This window comes from Hordeum vulgare, chromosome 2H (assembly GCF_904849725.1).
Source record: "Hordeum vulgare subsp. vulgare chromosome 2H, MorexV3_pseudomolecules_assembly, whole genome shotgun sequence".
Taxonomy (NCBI): Eukaryota; Viridiplantae; Streptophyta; class Magnoliopsida; order Poales; family Poaceae; genus Hordeum; species Hordeum vulgare.
Window position 1 is genome coordinate 275,735,106 of NC_058519.1, and position 16,228 is coordinate 275,751,333.

A 16,228-nucleotide genomic window follows, 5' to 3' on the forward strand; every position below is an offset into this window, starting at 1 on the left:
TTGCAACAAAGGAAATGTCACTTTCCATGTCAACGGTAATGAGCATACGGTGCACTTTCCGAAGAAACAATATCGAGTACATTGCATCAATGTTATCAAAAAAACTTCATCGATTCTTATTGGGAGCTTTGAATGCCCTATTCCTCGTGTCAAGATGAAGTATGACTTGCTTGTTGGGGAGATACACATCCCCATTGAGGTGGCCTAGTGACTATTCGAAAATTCTCCGTTCTCTTTTGCGATTCGAGAAAGTTTTGTCGAAGGGATTTGATCAACCCCATTGACGGATTTCTTTCGATGACCATGAGATGGATGAATCAAGGAGTCACAAACCTTTGTTCCAAGTTTCACCTTCGGTTGCTTAGAAGAAAAATGATAGGTTTAGTTTATTTTTCCCTGTTTTCTGTCTTAGCATCCGGTAGAAAAGTACCCCGAAAATAAAAGTTCTCCGAATGCTGTGAAAATCTAGTATGATTTTTTCTGGAATATTTGAAAAATACTAGGACAAAGAGTCTGTCTGGGGGCCACACTAGTGGGCCAAAATCCCTAGGGGCGCGGGCACCCCCCTGGCCGCGCCACACCGGCTTGTGGGGCCCACAGGCACCCCCTCCACTCATTCTTGCTCCCATCCACTTCTCCTTCCTCCAGAAAAAATCATTTCGCAGCTCAAACCCCTGTTCTTGCTCCTCTTGCTGAGATTTTCGATCTGTTTGCTCAAATCACCGTTCTCCGAACTGTTTTGGGGAAATTATGTATTTTCCATATTACCCTTCCTGCTCCTGCTTTCTTTGACTTTCATGTAAAACAGAGATATTACATAACCAGAGGAGAGGCAGAGGAGTATGAGAGGGAGGCGACGGTTGCTCGTCTCCGTGAGGCAGCTATTCAGGCAGTGGCTGCAGCACTCCTGTATAACCCCGATTATGATTTTGGGTTTCGCCAGGACCATCCTTGGGAGTAGACCAAGCTAGGCCAAAAGCCTAAGCTTGGGGGAGTACGTCTTCTCACCGAGTTTACGTTCTTGCTTATGATTTCACTTTGTTAGCCGGTGTTCACACTTTGCCACTGTATCATCCATGCTAGTTTATTTTCTTTTTCTCGTTTTCTTTACGTGTGTATGTCTAGTTTGAGAAAAACCAAAAAGATTTTCTTTTTCTTCTTTTGCTTGTTGGGAGCTTTCCCGTGTAGATAGTTTTCTTTTTCTTTGGGTCAAGGTAGAAGATGTTGGTTACAATGTTTAGTGGCTCTTGCATGCATACCTGTTTAGCTTTCAAAGAGCCATATTACTTTGTCTTCTCCTTTGTATCTGCCTGTAGATTCCAGCGTAGTCCAATGCACGAGCACACTTATTATTGTTCACATCGTTCGATCGTGCAAGTGAAAGGCAATAATGACGATATATGATGAAGTGACCGAGCCTGGAAAAGCTGGTATGAACTCGATCTATTTTGTTTTTGTAAATATGACTAGCTCTTCATGCCTGATTCAGCTTTGTTGTGAGAGAAACATGTTTGCAATGACAACTTAGAGATCGTAGTTGCTTATGCCATGCTTACTTAATTAGGAGCTTATAATGGTTCGTCTTGGTTGCCCACATGAATGTTGAGATGACTATGATGTAGTATGATAGGATGGTATCCTCCTTTGAATGTTTCAAGTGGCTTGACTTGGCGCATGTTCACGCATGTAGTTGAAACAAAATCAACATAGCCTCTATGATGTTCATGTTCATGGTGATTTATGTCCTACTCATGCTTGCACTCATTGCTAGTTAATCTCAATGCATTTTGATGACTGTTGTCGCTCTCTAGTTGGTCGCTTCCCAGTCTTTTGCTAGCCTTCACTTGTACTAAGCGGGAATACTGCTTGTGCATCTACCTCCGTAAACCCAAAGTTGTGCCATATGAGTCCACCATACCTACCTATGTGCGGTATCTACCTACCGTTCCAAGTAAATTTGCATGTGCCACTCTCTAAATCTTCAAGAAATAATCTGTTTTGCATGCCCGAACCGCTCATGTGGTAACAGGGGGCTATTGGTATCTTCCATGCTAGGCGTGTTATCCTCGATATGTGTTTATTCACTATCATTCACGAGAAAGGGGCCGGTAATTGGAATTCCCAGTTCCATGCTCAAATTGAAAATATAATTGCAAACAAAACTCCCCCAGGATTGATGTTAGTTTGGACGGTACCCGAGCATTCGGCTAGCCGTGGAGTGATTGATTGGTGATGGGGGAGTCAAAACTTTAATTTTCTGTTTGGGAACCGCCTATAGCATGAGTAGCGTGGAAGATATTGAGAACTCTTAGTCATTGCGTTGACAATGAAAGCATGCCACCCAAAATTATTATCTCTGTTTTCAAAGTTTTAGCCTTGGCACCTCTGCAAATCAATGCTTCCCTCTGCGAAGGGCCTGTCTATTTATGTTCCTGTTGAGTCATCTTCCTCTTACAAAAGCACCAATTAGAGAGCACCTCTGTCATTTTTATGCTTTGCTTTTAACTGTGTTGAGTGTGACTATGACTGGATCTTCATTCCCTTGAATTACAATGTTTAGTCAGCCCTTGGTCTTTTAAGGTGCTCTGCATTTATGTTTTGCGGTCTCAGAAAGAGCTAGCGAGATACCATCTATTCGTGCTGCTTCATGAAGTTTTGACTGAAGTGTTGACATTTGAGGCTTCTTATTATTTGCTCGCTAGTTGATTATGCCATTGATATGAGTTTACCGTGAGACCTAGATGTCATTTTCTTATGTGGTTTGCTTGTGATGTTGCTGAAATTCTGGTTATGAGTTCGATATAGTTGCAACAACAAGATCAAACAGAGTTTGTCAAAGTTTTTCTTTTGTCTCTCTCAGTTTGTCAACTGAGTTGCTGGAGGACAAGCAAGGCTTTAAGCTTCGGGGAGTTGATACGTCTCCGTCGTATCTACTTTTCCGAACTCTTTTGCCCTTGTTTTGGACTCTAATTTGCATGATTTGAATGGAACTAACCCGGACTGACGCTGTTTTCAGCAGAATTGCCATGGTGTTGTTTTGTGCAGAAATGAAAGTTCTCGGAACGTCCTGAAAATTTACGGAGATTTTTTCTGGAATAAAAGAAAAATATCTGCGCAAAGATCCACGTGAGGGGGTGTGCCAGTGGGCCACAAGCCCACACGGCGCGGCCACCCCCCAGGCCGCGCCATGCAGGATTGTGGGGCCCACGTGGCACCACCGCCCCCAATCTCAGTCCTATATCTTCCATTTCGCCTGAAAAAAATCAGAGAGAAGGTTTCATCGCGTTTGCGATACGGAGGCGCCGCCACATCCTGTTCTTCATCTGGAGGGCAGATCTGGAGTCCGTTTCGGGCTCCGGAGAGGGGAAATCGCCGCCATCGTCATCATCAACCTTTCTCCATCAACAATCCCATGATTCTCTTCATCATTCGTGAGTAATCTCATCGTAGGCTTGTTGGACGGCGATGAGTTGGATGAGATCTATCACGTAATCGAGTTAGTTCTTGACGGGGATTGATCCCTAGTATCCACTATGTTCTAGATTGATGTTGCTAGTACTTGGCTATGCTTAATGCTTGTCACTTGGGCCCGAGTGCCATGATTTCAGATCTGAACTTATTATGTTGTCGCAAATATATGTGTGTTTTAGATACTATCTTGCAAGTTGTAGTCACCTACTATGTGTTATGACCCGGCAACCCCGGAGTTACAATAGCCAGAACCACTCCCGGAGATGACCATAGTATGAGGAGTTCATGTATTCACTGAGTGTTAATGCGTTGCTCCAGTTCTTTATTAAAAGGAGAACATTAATATCCCGTAGTTTCCATTAGGACCCCGCTACCACGGGAGGGATGGACAATAGATGTCATGCAAGTTCTTTTCCCTATGCATACATGCCTACATTAGATCGACGAACGGGAGCTAGCCACATATCTCCCCGTGTTATAGCTTTTACATGATGAATCACATCCGTCACACTCATCCATCACCGATCCACTGCCTACGAGTGTTTTACTACTGGTCCTCGCTACGTTACTTTGCTTAGGCTTGTCCCTCGCTACAAAATGGATTGGGCCACTTTGCTGCTACTGCTGTTGCTTTGTTGTTGCTGTCACTACTGTTGTTACTTGTTACTTTGTTGCTGCTGTTGCTACTACTGTTCCTTGCTACTCCGTCGTTACTTGTTGCAAGACTTTGTTGGCGTTAACATCCCGTCAACGTGCCTTTTTCTGGCGCCATTGCTCGGAATTGCCAAAGCTTTTTCTGGTGCCGTTGCTATCGTACTACCTTGCTACTGATACTTTACTTGCAGACACTATTCTTTCAGGTGTGGTTGAATTGACAACTCAGCTGCTAATACTTGAGAATATCCTCTAGCTTCCCCTTGTGAGCGAATCAATAAATTTGGGTTGAATACTCTACCCTCGAACACTGCTGCGATCCCATACGCTTGTGGGACATCAATGTGCTACATGATGGTTTTGATTATCATACGTTGAATACTTATTATTTTTGGACTATATGTGACAAACGAGTGTGTGAATATTTCTATAAAATCTACACGCCCCCGTGCCCCAAAACATGCAAGTGAAGTACTAGAGCAAGTGCTTAGCTCAAAAGGTATAAGTGAAGCACATAGAGTATTCTAACAAATTGTGATAAATATGTGTCTATATCAGGTTGGTGTGTCCAGCAAACGATAATTATGGAAAACTAAAAATAAAAAATGAACTAAATCAAACGACGCTCCAAGGAAAACTCATATCATGTGACAAAAAAATGTAGCTCCAAGTGACATACCAATGGGTTGAGACGAAAGAGGGGATGCCTTCCTAGAATATTACCTTGGGGGCCTTGGGCATCCCCAAGCTTAGGCTCTTGCCACTCCTTATTCCATTGTGCATCGCGCTAACACCCAAAACATGAAAAATTCAATCACACAAAAAACAACAAAACTTCGTGAGATCCGTAGTATAAGCAACATATCAAATATGTAGGCACTGTAGTAAAATAATTCATATTTCATTACTGTATAGTAGGTACTATATTCTTACTTCTCCACGGCTTATACCACCGATATAATCCATAGCATCATCAAAACAAGCAAACTATGCAAGCAAAAAACAAAATCTATCTAAAACAGAACATTTTGTAGTAATATGTAATGAACCTATACTTCTGTAACTCCAACAATTCTGAACAATTAGGGCGACCTGAGTAATTTTTACACAAATACTATGTAAAATATTCATCTGAAAAAGACATTCTAGTAAAATCATAGAAATTCTGAACTGGATGTCAAAGTTTCTGTTTTTCCACCGTATCAACTATACTCATCATACAAGCCATCCCAAAGGCTTTAGTTGGCACAAACACTAATTTAAACATAAAAACAGAATAATTATAGAGGCAATAATCATGTTATTACACTAAGACGGAAAGTAAAAAAACAAAAATTAAGATAACTATTGGGTTGCCTCCCAAGAAGCGCTATTGTTTTGTGCCCCTAGCTAGGCATAATGCATATGATCAAGTGTTGTCATCTTCAACACTCAATCCATAAGTGGCCCTCATGATAGATTCATAACATGGTTTGATTCTCTTCCCAGGTAAGTGTTCCATACCTTTATTTAATGGAAATTGGAACCTCATGTTTCCCTCTTTCATATCAATAATTGCGCCTATAGTTCGTGGGAAAGGTCTTCCAGGTATAATTGGACAAGTAGGATTGCAATTAATATCAAGCACAATGAAATCTACACGCACATAATTTTTATTTTCCATAATAATCACATCATTAGTTCTACCTAAGGGTTTCTTAATGGTAGAATCCACAAGATGCAAATTTAGGTAACATTTTTGAATATTAGTGAGACCAAGCACATCACATAGAGATTTAGGTATTCCTAAAACACTAACACTAAGGCCACATGAAGAATTGCATTTATATTTATTTATTTTATTTTGATAGTAGGTTCCCACTCATCATGCAATTTTCTAGGAATAGAAACTTCAAGTTCAAGTTTCTCATCATATGCCTTTATCATCGATTCCATTATATGATTAGTGAAAGCCTTGTTTAGTTCATAAGCATTGGGTGAGCTAATAATGGCTTGCAACAAGGAAATACATTCTATTAAAGATAAACTTTCATATTAAAGTCCTTGTAATCCAAGATAGTGGGAACATCACTAGTTGAAGTTTTGACCTCTACAAACCCACTTTTTCAATTTTAGCATTAGAATCATCACCCTCCAAGCAAACCGGACGCTCTCTAACTAAAGTTGACTCATATCCAGTCCCTTTAGCATTATCATACACATAATTAAATAAATATTCAACAGGATAAGTGCCAATCATTTTAAGATCTACATCATGATATTGGTAAAAACCGGGCGGGGTTTTTTTTCTAGGAATTCCTGCTTAGCTTTCAACTTAGTGGTCCTCGCACTACTTTAATTCATAGATATTTGGATATATTTATTATTCTCATTAAAATAATTGTTGGGCTGCAAAGCTCTAGTTTTAAGAGTTTCTACATCAAGAGCAATTATATCCATATTCTTAGCCAAAGTATTGAGTGTATGCATCTTGTCATGTACCATAGTACTGAAAACTTTATGAGAATTAATAAATTATTTAATGGTGTTTTAAAGATTAGAGGAGAATTTCTTATTATTGGTAGACGGTTTTTCATAGGAATTGCCATGACCACAGGAAGAATTACCGAGATATGGCCAAGCATTGAAATTACCCCTATAGGCATTGTTGTTCAAATCATTTTGTGAGATAAAATTCATATCAATGGCACAATAATTTCAATCAATCAAATTAGACAAGGGCATGACATTAGTGTCAAGATGAGCATTTTTATTAGCAACAAAATTGATAAGAGCATCCACCTTTTCACTCAAAGTAGCGATTTCCTCAACAGAATTTACCTTCTTACCGGTTAGAGCTCTTTCGATATGCCATTAAGAATAGTTGTCCATGATGTTGTCCAGAAGTTTGGAGGCCTCTCCTAAGGTCACCTCCATGAAGGTACCACCTGCGGTAGAATACAGAAGATTTTCATAATCAAAGTTTAGTCCCGCTTAGAAATTTTGGATAATCATCCACAAGTTTAAACCATGCGTAGGGCAATTTCTAATCATTAATTTCATGCTCTCCCAAGCTTCTGCAACATGTTCATGATCTTGTTGTTTAAAATTCATTATTTTATTTCTAAGGGAGATGATCTTATCAAGAGGAAAATATTTGGCAATAAAAGCATCTTTACACGTACCACATGTTCCAATACTATTATGTGGTAAAGATGAAAACTAAGCATTAGCTTTATCCCTTAACAAAAAAAAAAGAAATAATTTTAATTTCTTAATATCATTACACATATCCTTTTTATTTTGCATATCACAAAGTTCAACAAAGGTATTAAGATGAGGAGCGGGATCCTCATTAGGACTTCTCCAAAAATGCTCTTTCATGACAAGATTCAACAATGCAGCATTAATATCAAAAGCATCTCACTAGTGGCGGGTGGTGTTCGAGTACTAATAAAATCATTATTATTAGCATTTTAAAAGTTACACAACTTAGTAGTATCTTCGGACATGGTGACCGAGCAAGCAAAGTAACCAGCGGGACAAGTAAACTAGAGAGCGAAGATGCAAACTAGTAACAAGCAAAGCGAGCAAAGGTAAATACTTTTGTATTTTTGATTTTTTTTAAGCAAGCAAAACATAACAGAAAATAAAAAGAAGAACAAGTGAATGATAATTTTTGTGAAGTTACTTGATAGTTGGTGATGATATTCCCTGGCAACGACGGTAGAAATCCTTCCTGATACTTGTTATCAGCGTTGGGTTTTCCCTGAAGAGGAACGGGTAATCGTAGAACAATGCAGGTAAGTATTTCCCTAGACTAAGAAACCAAAGTTTATTGAACCAATAGGAATATAAATCATCAACCGTCTTCAGCAGCTGCACACAAAAGAGCAAACAACTTGTAGCTAACGTGGGAAAGAGGGTTGTCAATCACCTTGATCTCGTTATTTGCAAGCCGATGAGGTGTGTAGATAATTACAGATAGTTTTGAATTAAAAATAAAATAAAATAAGAATAATAACTACAAGGAAATTATAAGTTTGCTGAATATATATGGAATAGATCCGGGGGGCATAGTTGTGTCTAGTGGCCTCTCACATGAAAGCAACATATGGTGGGTAAATAAATTACTGTTGGGCAATTGATAGAACATCGGATACTATGCTATTTTCACGACAATGATCAAGTGTATATAGGCATCACGTCCATAAGAAAATAGGACGGCTCCTGCCTGCACCTACTACTATTACTCCACCCATCGACCGCTATCGAGCATGCATCTAGAGTATTTAGTAAAATAGAGTAATGCTTGGGGAACGATGACATGATGTAGACAAAGTAAACTCAACTCATATGAATAACACCCCATCGTTTTATCCTTAATGGCAGCAACACAAAGACGGAACTTGCCCCCTTTTGTCACTAGGATATTGAAACTTGCCAGGTTGAACCCACTACAACGCACCACTTCCACTAAAGAAATACCAAACTACTTGGCGAAAGCAATTCCATAGATCATAATTATAAAACTCATAGAAGACTCAAGTATTTTTCATGAATAGTCTGAATATAAACCCGTAATTCATCGGGTCCCAACAAAGACACCATACAAAAGAATTACATTGGATAGATCAAAGCGAAGATGCGATGAGCATTGTATTGAAAAACAAGAGAGAGAGAGAGAGAGAGAGAGAGAGAGAGACGGAGAGAGAGAGAGATCTAGATACTAACTACGGACCCGTAGTTCTGTGGTTAACTACTCACACATCATCATTTGGGCAGCAAGGTTGATGAAGAAGCCCTCCGTGATCGATCCCCCTCCGACAGAATGCCGGAACGAAGCTCTAGATGGGGTCCCGTTGGAAGAGGGACTTGCAGCGGCGTAAAACATGTTTGGCAATTATATTTAGGATTTTTGAAATATTTTTGAATTTATAGGTGAGAGAACGGAGCAACCGGGGCTACATGGGAGTCACAATCCATCAGGGCAGGGCCACCCCCCTAGCCACGCCCTGTTGGCTTGTGGGTCGCACATGTGGTTTCAGGTATCCTCCCGAAGCTTCCACGTCTTCTTTTGGTATAGAAGAAATCATAAAAAAGTTCTGTCGTAATTGGACTTCATTTTCTACTGAAAACCCGAAAACCAAAAAACACATATAAAACAGCAACTGGCCATGGGCACTCGTTAATAGGTTAGTGCTCAAAAATAATGTAAATTGATGAACTACGACCCAAAAAGTATCTTAGGATGATAATATAACAACACGGAACAATAAAAAATTATACATATGTTGGAGACGTATGAGTACTAACAAACAATTGGTCGATATCTTTACTAAGCCACTTGATGAGAAAATGTTAATTCACTTGAGGAGTGAGTTGAACATCAGTGATGCTTCAAGCTTGATCTAGACTCACTCGGATACATGCAAGGGCATGAGTTTACTTGACTATTCCATGATACCATTGACATGATGATTATTCATATATTTTAAATCGATTCTCCCTTGTTTGCATCTAACCTTTTGTAGGCACTTGGAAGAACTACACTCCACAAGATTGCCATTAACTCATACCTCAAGCAATCTTAACATATCCAAGTATCAACAATCCTTCTTTGATGATGGGGGAAGAAGACAACACAAACCATATCCTTGACAAACATTTGTTGAACAATTTCATTCATCTCTCTTGGATATATCATGTTCTTCATTACATGACTAAGCAATGTAGGTGAAGAGTAAAAAAAGAAGGATTGCTCCCAACACAAGATGATCTTCAGCAACCTTAAGCATCCACGACAAGTTCACCTACATGCCATGTCATCAACATATTTTAAAGGTATATACTTGTATCCTTGAAAAATATTTACTCCAAGACCTGAGATAAAAGCAACTCAAGTGATATTGAGACAATAAATGCTTAAACAAAAAATGGTAAACCCATTTTGAGCTTAACGATGAGTATGACCTATGATCAAGCATTCTTGCTTGGCCCCTTAAGTCAATATACTCTAATACAGTAAGCTAATCACTGCGAAACATCTAGATATAAGAATTGAATGGAGAGTTTCTCTTTTTCCCTAACTTGACACTTCCATTCAAATCTAACCTAGATGGAAATTCCTTTCAAATATTTCTGAAAATACCTTGCAAATCTTTTTTGGAAATTACTTCCAAACATGTTGATAATTTTCTAAGTACATTGGACAAATCTTTGTGAAAATTTTGTTCGAGAAAATTGCCAAGAATGCCTTTGCCAAGTTTCTGTTTGCAACTCGGATCCTCCGAATTAGGAAAATTGGCTTCACGCATGCAGTAGATAAACTTCTCAGATTACTTTGGTACAACTAACATAAAACCCTTCAGTGTCACCGATTTGTCCGAGAACCCAATATTCATATCGGTTCAACCGATCTATATCAACCCGGAGCCTCCGACATTTGCTACTACTTGTATTCTTTTCCATTCTCTCAACTTTTTCAGTAGAAGTTCTCAATGACCCTTACTCTCAAGGATCCCTTACCCTCTTTGGAAATTAATGCCAAAGGGGAAGAAATGTTAAAGCTTATGCTTACTCAATGGGGTTGAAATATCAAGCTCCTCAAAGGGGGAGTAACACTACATTAAGGAGGAGAGAGAGATCAAATCTACTATCTATATTTAAAGGAGAGAGACTAAGACGGACTTTCTATTTTAAATTAACTAAGTTTTAGACTTGTCTCACCCTACCTACTCCCAATATCTACATGCTAAGATTTATGGAAAGGAGAAACTGATTCATACCGAGGGGAGATAATTCTAAATGTTCTTAAAGACATATCAATCTTAACAGTTTTATTTTCCATATGTCTTCAATAACTTGGTACTTTTGGATTCTTTTGCATTTGTATGAAAAGAATACTCTTGTGTTATCTAACATTGTTTCCTCAAGTGTGTTCCTAGTGTTAAAATGCTCAATAACCTTGGGGTAAGTATATGCATCATATCTTTGTCAAGATGATCTCTTGTTTTTTGCACATATTTGCAAGAGTGAGTCTTAAACATGGAGACACTTTAACATATGTTTCATGCATATAGACAAGGTACACATGACTCATCATGTCCTCTCTACAATGTGTGTGTCCATGCATTCCAAAGCGGTTGTTCTTTAAAAAGGGATTGCACACATTTATGGGAGCATGTTTTTGTTACATGTGTTTCAAAGCTAACATATATTACTGACTATCTTAATTTGAAGCTTTGATTGTATGTTATCATCAGTTATAAAAAAGGGGGAGATTGAAAGCACATATGCTCCCTTGGTAGTTTTGATAATTCATGACAACATAAATTGTCTCTTGGACTAATAGCTTTATCTAGTTTATTTTAGATGAAGTCCACGGAGAGAATTGGCTGCATTGAGAGGAGAAGCCCCAAGGTAGGATAAGAATAGGATTGGCAAAGATTCAAGACTCTACATTCTGTCTTAATGTGAGAAATCACAACTAAGTCCATTGTAAAGCCAATACTATTAAAAGGGGACGAGGTATCTATGAAGATATGGTTACTGAAGTGCCACTAGAAACCATCATGAAATTCTCCCACAAAATAGTTTTTCTAAAGACAAACATTCAAATTTGGTCACACCAACTTTTCTAAAATTGGCCCTACTGAGTTTTACCCTAGAAATAATCCAGACCCAACCCAACCTTCTCGGTGCCACCAAGTTTGATTTTAGTGCAACGAAAAAACAGTGACCAACTCCCTCCTGTCCGTTTGCTAACAATCAGAATTTATGATTTTTGAAAATCACTGCAACCGAGTTTGGGTAACTGCCTAGGCCAACCAAATTAGACTCGCCAAGAATTATACATCGGTCACAGCAAAATTCTGAAAGTTGCCACATTTTGCACTAGTCGATGTAACCGAGTTTTTGCTTCGGTTCCATCGAGTTCGGCAATAATGTTGTAATGGTTGTATTTTTGGATATGCCTATATATACTCCTCCACCTACCTCATATTTGTAGATGAAGCACTCAGAACAAGCCAACACTTGCTCCATCACTTTTCTGAGAGAGAACCACTTACTCATGTTTTGAGATCAAGATATTCCACTCCAACCATATGAATCTTTATTTCTAGCCTCCCCAAGTTGCTTTCCACCTAATCAATCTCTTCTACCAAAGCCAAATCTGTGAGAGGGTGATTGAGTGTTGAGGAGACTATCTTTTGAAGCACAAGGGAAGGAGTTCATCATACATACCACATCTATTACCTTTTCGAGAGTCTGTCTCCTAGATTGGTTAGGTGTCACTTGGGAGTCTCTAACTTCGTGTTGAGTTGAATCAAGAAGTTTGTAAGGAACAGGAGATAGCCTACTTCGTGAAGATATACCCTGATTGAGGCTAGTCCTTCATGGACGTAAGCCATGATGGAATAGACAAGGTTGCTTCTCTATGGACCCTTCATGGGTGGAGCCCTCCATGGACTCTCTCGTTCTTTACCCTCCGTGGGTTGAAGTCTCCATCAGCGTGAATGTATGATAGTACCACCTATCGAAACCACGGGGAAAATCTTCGACTCCCCATTGTGTTTGATCTTCCTTTCCCTACCCTCTACTTACATGCACATGCCCTTAATTTCTACTTTCATGTGTAGGGTGTGCTAGACTTTCTAGAATTGCTAAAACTTGCTAGCTATTGAAATTGGGAAAAGGCTAAGTTTTTATTTTGTCAAGTAGTCTATTCATGGCCCCTCTAGATGTCCCTTCAGTGATCCTCTAGCCGCCTCCTCTGCCGCCGTCAAGGACCCGCCAGCCCCGTCGTCTCAGTCATCGGTGAGCTTTAGTGTAGTTGTAGTGTAAGCTTGATAGTGTAAATGTTGTGTAAAATTCTACGGTAATTGCCGTGTAGAATTTGTAGTGAGATCATCATATATAAGATTTTATTCTAGTTTAAGTGTAGAATTTAGTATAGTTCTAATGTAAGATTTTAGTGTAATTGTGGTGTAAGAATGTAGCATAAATTTTTAGGGTAATTATAGTGCCATATTTTAGTGTAGATGTAGTGCAGATTTCTAGGCTTATTGTAGTGTCAGATTTTAGGGTAGTTGTAGATTTTTAGTGAGATTTGTAGTGTCATATTGTAGTGTGTAATGTAAGAATGTAGTATAGTTCTAGTGCAAGATTCAAGCGTACGTTTAATTGCATTGTCTAGATTGTGTATATATATATAGGTGTTCCAGGTACAATACTATGGCTCAGAAGTTTTGTGGTGGGCGACATAAGGCGAGTGAGTACTATGCAACCATCAGGAAGGACAATGTCGTCCACCAGCTTCGCCATTGGGACACCCCCGGAGTTAGTGTCGCGTGCCTACGATGCAAAAGCGGTTGAGTATCAAGGAAGCTATGATTCGGAACTTCTGTGATTGTCGTGAGTAAGAAAAGTTCCTCACACCAGAGAACATAAGTATATGCACTAGGGCTAAGGAGAAGGAGAACCTCCAGGTTGAGCAATAGTTGTTTCGCCCATTAGTGAGGAAGGTTGCAAGAGATGATTAACTCATAGAGACCAACAAGATGATTCTCCTTTAGTATGCAGCAAGGAAGAGTGTAGAGGAGGATCCCATAGATTGGGATAAGATCGTGGCAGAGGAGGAGGGGGAGGAGGTTCAGCTGTTGTAGCATTGTCATACGTCCGCGAGGGGTGACCACGAGGTCGGCCCCTCTGGCTAGTAGCTTGCTAGATGGGTAGCACTAGCTATTTCGTATGTGAATGATTGTTTAACTTTATGCATGTTATTTTCTGTTTGAACCGTGCATATTTTGGTCTATGCTTTGTTGAACTTTGTAGAATTGCTTAATTACTAGTATATGTTTTATTTCATTGTGTTAGTTATTTAGTTTAATGGTCTATGCTTATTTTGGTCAAGGATGATGAAAGCAGTAAATGGACGCCCCGTGTGAGAATTGTGGTGCTTTGAGATGCGAGAAGGATATGATGTTCTTCATAGACCTTCCAAAATACTTCATCACTAACATGATATATACATATGATTTAGTTCAACATGTTCTGATTGAGTTTCATATGGTACGGTTGTGACCGAAATTGTCTAACTAGTTTTTTTTCAATTTTCCTCAGGCCATCCCTTGCGGAGCAAGACGTGACTTCTTAGAGAAGTTTTGAGTTCCACTTGATGCAATCATCACATTCCAATGCACTCTCATGAAGATGCTGACGACCCTACACTTCAATTATCTTGTCACCAACAAGTCAATCGCACCTATTTCGGTTGCCCCGGAAGGATAGCTCCTGCAACTGCTTACGAGATGGAAGTTGCGGAAAGAGTCATGTTCTACCTTGACTACAATCATGATAATATCATGGTCTACTAGAGGCCTGCTCGCAGAGATGATGGTTCACTTACTACAGACCAGGACCCAGAGGCCGCCCGCCAAAATGTTGAGTTAGCTAGATAGTAGGCATGCATGCATGGCATGCCACACGTTGTTACCACCTTTAGTTTAGTTGTACTTGTGTACTTGTGTTATTTGCTTATTTTTGATACTTTTTCTAACTATTTCCATAAATAAATATTATTCATCTTAGATTCTGGTATTTGCATTGAATTGTTTAATACCTCTTCTTAAACTTTGATTATGCTGTCATTTTGGTTGGATAGCGTTGTTGTACCAATTTGGTTTAAATCTGAAAATGGAATTGTTGGTGTCGCACTAAATGCAATGCCAGTACTGACGTTTATTAACAATGGCATTGGCCACATGGTACACCAGAAACATGTCAAATATTGTTGTCGTTGTCTCAAACGCCTGCAATATTTTTAACAGTGGCACCATATTGGTGGTGTCAGGTGTCCATGCCACTAAGGCCATTTTTGCCATGCCATAGCTAGGCTTGTCTGCACTAGTGATGCTTCATCACAAAATTTGAACAATCTAATTTTCGGACCCTCTGGGTGAGCAGCACTTAGAGCCGCCTATGCGTCTATGGCTGACTTCCAAAACCTTCTAAGTGTTTTTGGTGTGACCAACCCCTACACATTCGATTGCACCAAAGGCATTTAGACTGGTCAGGTTTTGTCGCCTCGGTACCACCGATCATAAAGTTTCAATATCACCAAATTCCTCGGCCAATGTTAGTTATGAACTTTGGTGCCACCGATCCATTCTTCTCAGTGTCACCGGCAGCACATGGTTATATATCGCGTGGATGTGACTTTGAAAAATTCTTCAAACCTCCACTCCCCCACCCGATTCCTACCGTCGCCTAGGTCTACGAATGTTTGCCTTTGTCTCCAATGTGCCCTCGTCACCGTCAAAGACAATTATCACCCCCGTTGACGCCACAAAGGCTCCACCAAGTTAGGGTAAAACCTGAATCCCTTTTGCATTACCCTTCCCATTCTTGTGCAAGACGACATGTCTTACATCTTGCCACAGTGTGCACATTCTTATCCTCTCACGAATTCCATAGGATAGATTTTGTAAAACCCCATAAAATTAACCATGTTTTTGTTAATTAAAATTTGTCGTGAATAAATTTTTTAAATTATGTTTGGTTCTCTCTTAATTTTAGAACATTCTCTTTCTTGTGTTTTCTAAAATTCTTCCCTCCAAGTATAAATTTGTTGAAAGTATTTGAGCTTCAAATGTTTTCGTAAATGTTTCAAAAACAATTATGTTAGGTAGGAAATATTTTTATAATAAAACTTGCCCAATTAAATTATTTTGATGGAATTTTCCGTGTGTGAAAGGCATGTGTTGTAGTACAAGATTTTTAAATATTTATTTGAAAATTCCACTAAATTAGGAGAGGTCATGTGCTAACTATGGGTCACTTTTATGCAAAACCTCACCATGGTACTTCAAAAAATTTGAGGAAACCATCCTCTTTTCATCTCTGGTCCAGTTTGGTGTTTTGAACTCCAACCCTATTTTTCCTTTCTCAAATGACTCGTAGGTTTTTTACACTTGTACTCCTTTAGAGCAATACCATACGTCCATGAGATCAGCCCCAATAGAATCTTTTAAGTTGATGAAAAATCACCCTATAGTTTCTATCCAGAACTGAATTTCACTCAAACTTGCACTAGCAAGTTTCCACTTTTCTCAAACCAACC